Genomic DNA, 8,438 nt, shown 5'->3' on the forward strand with positions numbered 1-8,438 from the left:
TATCCAACTCAGTTGAAAAAACGATCAATTGATCTTGATTTGGTTTGGTTTGGCTCAAACTCCGACTTTTGAAAACCGTTCAAAATGAACCGACCGAACTTTATATGTACATTTTTTTAGTTATACATAGTTATATATACAATATATAATACCATAAATTAATAACCGTTACTTAATAGAGATAGATCGTAAACTAAATTTAGATTTTTTTAAGGTATATAAGTCTCGATTGGTGGAAAGTCTTATTTCAAATTTTAATTTTCATTATTCTTAAGTTTACTTTTTTCTTATGTTTGATTTGGTTAATTGTGTTCGGTGGAACCGAGCAACTGAGTCAAATTAAACTGGGCGAACAAAATCGGTTGACTGTTTGATTGACTCGGCTTGGGCCGATGATTTAGGCAAACACCGTTAATTGGTTAGAATTCGGCCAAGCCCTAAATAGTCAATAACCAACCACCCTTAATTAGTTAATCTTTTTCATTTTGAGGGGTGTTACTAGGAAAAGGTGCAACGTTTTTTTCCTAGAAATGGACTTTGGTAGGGGTGGGAATCGGTCCGGTCGGGCCGACCGCGGGCCTTAACTTCATCGGTCGGTCTCGGTCAAGCATTCAAAATCAATGTTCGCCTATTTACTCGGTCGATCCGGTCCGGTCAAAATCAACATTTCCATTGACCAAATCCCGCTTGTGACCGAGAGACCGGTCGGGACTCACCGGTATCGGTCGGACGGTATCGGGCCAAACCACCTAATTTACAATTAAATAATACCTAAATGAAAGGTTAAAATTCTGAGATTTCATTAACTATTCTTATACTTTTAAATACTACTTGGTCACTTACAATTTACAAGTAAGATTACAATACTTTCAATAAAAAAAGTAACATTACAATATTGGGGGTATTTAAATTACAAAGCACAAAAGTGAAGGCAGAGAGATGAACTTGAAGTGAAGAAGAGAGTCGAGAGATACGAAAGGGGAAGGCAGAGAGATGAACTTGAAGTGAAGAACGAACTAGGGTTGGTTGTTTACAACTTAGAACAGATGAAGTGATGAATGGAGGCAGATAGCGAGAGAGATGATTGTGATGAAGGTGCGGCAAATGAAAGGAAGGGAGGTGTTTAGATGGTTTATATAGAGGATGGTAGAATGTTCTGGACTCTAGGGTTTTAATCCAACGGTTGTGCATCATACCCGATTGGCTCCAAATATCAACCGTTGGATTAACCCTAATTTACTACGGATAGCGGGCAGTCGGTCGTGTAGGTAGTTAATTCGGTACTTAATGGTCGGGCCTATCGGTATTAACCATCGGTCTTTAATCGGACGGGTTAATCGGTACGGTCACCCAGTCAAAGGGCTATGACCATTTCCCGACTGCTAACTCCCCGGTTGGCGGGCCGGGCTTTTCCCGTCACGGGTATCGGGTACCCGCGGTACCTTACGGACCCGGGCAGACCCAAACGGGTACCGGGCCGTTATCCCACCCCTAGACTTTGGCCACTTGCGCGGTTGGGCACTTGGGCTTCCTGTTTATAATGGTAATAAACAAAAAGGACTTAGTAACGGATTTCATGCGTTTAAAGCACGCTTTACTTATACGCGTAGTAGTGAAAGGGAATAAAATTGGGGGAAAAAGGTGGGTGAAATCAAGAACGCCGGAGAAAGGAGGGAGAAAAGATCGACGAGGGAAGATCGATGGAGACAAGAACGACGACGGAAGACGAAACATCCCAACGAACAAATCGGCCAGATTAGGGTTTCTGGGTTTCTAGGTTCTTTCTTTGAACAGAGTACTTACTGATCCTTTTTCATCTGCACATATCGCTTCTATCGATCTTGAAATTACGCGTAGTTGAAGTATCTCCGAAATTACTAGGTTTTCTTGATAAGGTTTTATCGAAATTGCTAGGTTTTCTTGATAGGGTTTTATCGGAATTGCTAGGTTTTCTTGATAAGGTTTATTGCTAGGTTTTCTTGATAAGGTTTATTGCTAGGTTTTCTTGATAGGGTTTTATAGAAATTGCTAGGTTTTCTTGATAGGGTTTTATCGGAATTGCTAGGTTTTCTTGATAAGGTTTATTGCTAGGTTTTCTTGATAAGGTTTATTGCTAGGTTTTCTTGATAGGGTTTTATAGAAATTGCTAGGTTTTCTTGATAGGGTTTTATAGACAGGGTTTTCTTGACAGGATTTTATCGAAATTGCTAGGTTTTCTTGATATGGTTTATCGAAATTGCTAAGTTTTCTTGATAGGGTTTTATCGAAATTGCTAGGTTTTCTTCATAGGGTTTTATCGGAGCTTGTACCCAAACTCTTTGACGACGCGGTAGTTCTAGGATTAATCACCTTCCTGTTGATGCTAGAACTTTTTCCAATTCTTGAATTTTCTAGGGTTCATATGGAACCATTCGTCTTGGATTACGGAAACTACTACATCAATGTTTAGAGATCCCGACGTTGATAAACCTAGGAGTTGTTAGATACTAATTTTACTAACTATTTATTCTCTCTCTCTCTCTCTCTCTCTCTCTCTATATATATATATATATATATATATATCCTCTCATGAACACTTCCTTATTACAACTCTGTTTTTGTAGGATAAACCTCTACATTTTGTTGTTCTTCTCGAACTTTTTGAAATTGTTGTGTTGGTTCTTTAGATTGTTTGATACCTTAGGCAGGGTTGTTTAGGTTGTTTTATATTTGGTTTTTGATATTCGTGTGTTGCTTCATATGGAATTTTCATATCTGTTTTTACTTCCTCATGCTTTTATCGTGTGTGCACTATTTCTGTACAATTTTTTTGCTCACAAAATATATTACTGGTTTCTGAATTAACAGTGATAATTATGCCAAATAAAGCTATTAAGGGAGTTCCAATATTTGTTTAACTTGTTCATGCTTTTACAAGCAAAAATGTTTTTATCTTAGTTTATTGAGTGTGCACAGTTTTTGTACAACTTTCTGTTTTCAAAATATATATATATATATATGGTTTCTGAATTATATATTTTCAAATTTAAAACATAATTTGCTGAGCACAATATTAAAAAGCACCAACTTTTAAAAACTATATTACGAGGGCAAAAATTTCTACATTGGTACTGGTGTTTCTAGCTACTTGATAAATACTTAACCATGATAGGTTGCGCGAGAAGTATTTATGAGGCAGCTATTGATGCTTGAACAATGGGTCGTGTATTTTATATATTTTCTTGTTTTCTAATCAATCAACGTCAACTTTTAATACATACTTCAAAAGAGCCCAACATTTTTCCAACACGGACTGTTTTTTTATAGCTATTCGATAGACACTTAACTTGTTGTGGTTTTGTGGTGTAAAAAGCCATGTTATCCATAACAGGTTGCGCGAGAAGTGTTTATAGGGAAGCTATTGATGCTTGAACATGTGTTTTTCATGTATTTACTAGTTTTGTAATTAACGTTGATATCCCTTTGAGGTCTTAATCCTTAATGAATTGTTAAAATCACTCCGTCCTTGTCTAGGGGTTCATATACGTGTATAATCTGTTTGACTATTGTCGGTGAAGTTTGCTTGTTACCTTCCGCTGAAGTAAAACTCTACGTTTTGCTGTTCTTCTTTTCGAAAATTTTGAAATAGCTGTTGTCATCTTTGTTATTTAGTCTGTTTGGTACTCTAGGCAGGGTTACTTAGATTGTTGTTTGTTTGGTTTTCATATTTATGTGTCTCTTCATAGTCTTGACTGCCATAGGAAATTTCTGCATAGTATTTGATATTTGTGCGCATCTCCTTTTCGTTGGGTTCAATATGCATGGTTAATCTTTTAAGACTATTATTGGTGATAATTAGGCCAACTAAAGCTATTAAGGGGGTTTCCATATTTGTTTTACTTCATGCTCTTACAAGCGAAAATGTTTGTTTCTTAGCTTATTTTATTTTTGTACAATTTTCTGCTTATAAAATATATTTCTGGTTTCGGAATTAATTTTTTTTATTGTTATCACATATTAATATATTTTTGGAATTTAAAACATTATTTGTTGAAAACAATATTAACAGGCGCCAACTTTCAAAAACCATGTTACGAGGGCTTAAATTTCTACATTGGTACTGGTGTTTCTAGCTACTCGATAAATACTTAACCTATGGTGGTTTTGTGGTGCACGTGACCATGGTAGGTTGCGCGAGAAGTATTTACAGTAAAGCTATTGATGCCTGAACCAAGTGACATGTATTTATGTATTTTCCTATTTTTAAAAACCAGTTTCGAAAAAGTATTTTGCAAGGGTACCAATTTTCTCCATTGGGACTGTTATTTCTAGCTACTCAATAGATACTTAACTTATGGTGATTTTGTGGTGTATAAAGCCATATTATCCATGATAGGTTGCGCGAGAAGTATTTGTTGGGCAGCTAATGATAATGTTTCAATAGTGGTTCATGTGTTGTATATAGTTTCCTGTTTTCTAAGCAACCAACATCAACTTTTAACACTCACTTTAAGAGGGCCCAAAATTTTGCCAGCGGGGACTATTATTTGTAGGCTGTAGCTACTCGATAGATACTTAACTTGTTGTGGTTTTGTGGTGTACAAAGCCATGTTATCCATGACAGGTTGCGCGAGACGTATTTGTAGTGAAGCTATTAATGTTGAACATACGTTGTTCATGCATTTTTTCTTTCTCATTAACGAATTGTTAAAGTCAGTACCTCCTTGTCTAGGTGTTCATATACATGCTTAATATGTTAAGACTACCGTTGGTGAAGTTTGTTTGGTACCTTCTGCTGAGTAAAACCTTACATTTTGCTGTTCTTATTCCTGAACTTCTTGAAATTACTGTTGTCATGTTTGTTATTTAGTTTCTGTGGTTACTAAGATCGCATCTTCATGTTCTTCACTACCATTGGAAATTTCTGCATAGTAATTAATATTTGTGTGCATCTTTTTTTTGTTGGGTTTTATATGCATGCTTAATCTTTTAAGACTATTAGATAATTAGGCCAACTTAAGCCATTAATGGAGTTTCCGTATTTGTTTTACTTCTTCATGTTTTGCGAAGCAAAATTTTCTTATCTTAGTTTATTGAGTGTGCACTATTTTTGTAGAATTTTCTGCTTATAAAATATTTTTCTGGTTTTTTAATTAATATTTTTGATTGATATCACTTATTAATATATTTTTCGAATTTAAAACGTAATTTGCTGAAAACAATATTAAAAAGTTCCAACTTTTAAAAACTATATTACAAGGGCCAAAATTTCTACATTGGTACTGGTGTGTCTAGCTACTCGATAAATACTTAACATATGGTGGGTTTGTGGTGCATAGCCATCCACGATAGGTTGCGCGAGAAGTGTTTATAGTAAAGCTATTGGTGCTTGAACCAAGTGACATGTATTTATGTATTTTCCTGTTTCCAAAAAAACCAGATCGAAAAAGTATTTTGCAAGGGCCCGAATTTTCTCCATTGGGATTGTTATTTCTAGCTACTCAATAGATACTTAACTTATGGTGGTTTTGTGGCGTATGAAGTCATATTATCCATGATAAGTTGCGCCAGGAGTATTTATAGGGTAGGTATTGATGCTTAAACAATGGGTCCTGTATTCATTCTATATATTTTCTTGTTTTCATATCAACCAACATCAACTTTTAACACACTTTACAAGAGCCCAATTATTTTTTATTGCGGACTGTTCTTCATAGTTACTCGATAGATACTTAACTTGTTGTGGTTTCGTGGTATTCAAAGCCATGTTATCCATAACAGGTTGCGCGAGAAGTATTTATGGGGAAGCTATTGAATGCTTGAACAAGCGTTTTTCATGTATTTATTAGTTCTCTTGTTGTCCTTGATCTCCCTGTGAGGTCTTAGTTCTTAATGAATAGTTAAAATCAGTACCTCCTTATCTCGGGCTTCAATATGTACGCTTGATTTGTTAAGACTGTTGTAGGTGAAGTTTTGGCCTTGTGAAGATTGTAATTATAGATCAGTTTTGTAGTTATGCCCTGTTTCCATATTTGTTTTGATTGGACATTCTCTTACAAGCAATAATGTTCGTTTTTAGTTTGTTGTGGCTGCCCTTTTTTTTTCTGTACAATTTTCTGGTTACAAAACATACCTGATCATAGAATCGTATCATTGTGTTTAGGCTCTAAAACTCAAAAGGGGGAACATCTAAAAATGAAACAAGATGTTTTGATGAAATGAAGAATTAGGAATGCAAAATATCAGAAAAACATTTAGGAATTTACTCTGCAAATGGAAACAAAATCTTGGTCTTCAGACGTGTTTTTTTGAAATTTATAACTTAAGTGTGTACTTTTTCTTGGGGTACGTTTCTCCATAAAAACAATTATTGTCTCTTAAATCATGTAGTGGTTTCTCGAGAAACTCCATAGATATAGAGTAAGATATAAATGTGACCTAATTTCTGATGCAGACCTTTTTTGGTACGTATAAGCATTTGCACCGGACAAATGTTGATATATAACTTTAGTTTTGAAGAAATCCAAAACATATGGTTGGTGAAAGGTATAATGCCTTTTTTTAGGTCTTACGGGCAACCGATTTAAAAAAAATAACATTTTAGAATTAAATCAGTATATATCCTATTATAAAAGAATAAGAACTTTCATAATCATGTACCCATTTTTTTTTATATGGTTGATGAACTTTCTTGTTGTTCATGGTTGTTCGCTTGGGCATTTGGTTCATGATTAATGCGACGAACCGTGGAGAAGCGGAGCTGGAGGGATGTCCAAATCACAAGGTTTGTCGAAACCCATTCTTTTATTGTGTATGTAATATATATGCACACAATGTAGATGAAATTGCATGTCTCTATCCTATCTCCTAGGCTTGTGTCTCATACGCTAACATTGACCTAAATTACTGTCATTACCCATTTATGTCAATATTTGTTTCTTTATGAAATCTCAAATCTTTGAAAATGGGTAATGCTTAAGTACTATGTTTGAGTTGCTATTTGGTACACCTGAAACCAATTTTTGTATGGTTTATATGTGTTTTGGCCGATGAAGAGATAGCTTAGTAATCTAGATTAAAGTTTTATGGAATTGTATGTGTCATTACTCGTCATATTACTTTGCAAATAGGAAATGTATAGACATTCTTTAGTTCATCTTGTAAATGGTCGTAAGCTTGAAGATGACCTTGCCAATTAATCTTACCAGTTAATAACACCATTGGTATTGCTGAAGTGAAACTCAGATTTACATGGAAGGATTTATTCATAAGTTGATATGATCTACTTGAATGCTGCATTTAGTTGTTGTGCACTCTCTTACCATAGCTTTAGTTTCCCAAGCCACTAAACTTTACTAACAATGTGGAGTATGTACTATACGGAACTAGTTCCTAATCTTAGTCCGAGTAAGATGGTCTGTACACACACATAATATTGGATTACCGGCTTATTGTGTGTACAAAACTTATTTGGTCGCTTTAAGATTTAAAAAAGTATGATGTCTCTGGAACTCATGAGTTAGTAGCAGCCTGTGCTTCCCAAAGTATCACAATAATGTATCTTTGTAGTCTCATCCCCACAAATTGGTTAAATTCCTTTTAATTTTCCTCCCATATTTGCCTTCTGCAAGGTCAGTTTTTCGGTTGAATCTGTAACATTGTTCGCTTTACAATTCAAATCTAGTTGGCCTCTGACACAAATTACTTACCAAACTACTAGTTTTCCATTTGCAAGTGTGCTGCATAGATTTGTAAGTTTCGAAATCAACAGTGCGTCAGTGCGTAACTAAAGTAGTCCAGACTCTCCAGAACTTGAGTCAAGTTGAACAAAATTTAGGGGAACTAAGAACTACAGTCATAGTAATTTTATGGGCAATCAAACATGACTATATGATATCATGAAGAACGCGGCCTGTGTCGGCTCGTTGACCTCAAGTGAAGCATATATTGACTGAGTATGTTAGGATATTTAAGATATGAACCTTGAACGTGACACCCTAACTCACTTTGTATTATGTTGAAGAAGATAAATAACAATTGATTTGTGAATCAGTTGTCAGTAGCTTCAAGTTTGCATCAAATACATATTAGGAATTAGGAAGAAACACTATCTTAGGTTTTAATGTCTTTTAATCTTCTTTCATTTAGTTATATTTTTACAAATTGGTGTCGGTGTAATTCAAGTAAATTCTGGTGAGTAGCGCTTATTCAAAGAGAGTTTGAATCTTTTACAGGACATAAGTTTGAATCCATGGCTATCTTGACTCTTGAGGACTCAAACTGGTACAACAGAAAGCTTACCCCAGCTAGTGACTGAGTAGCTCAAGCTTACAAGACATATATGAGCTCAGCTGATTTATGTCTGATATGTGGTATGCCACAACATTATTTTATGTTACTCTTCAAGTATCTAGAATATGGCATTTAATTGATGTTGGAGTAGCTTGTTAGAAATAAAA

Source organism: Eschscholzia californica, unplaced genomic scaffold, assembly GCF_041429995.1.
Source record: "Eschscholzia californica isolate CP2 unplaced genomic scaffold, dmEscCali1.0.p SCAF_1, whole genome shotgun sequence".
In the NCBI taxonomy this organism is placed as follows: Eukaryota; Viridiplantae; Streptophyta; class Magnoliopsida; order Ranunculales; family Papaveraceae; genus Eschscholzia; species Eschscholzia californica.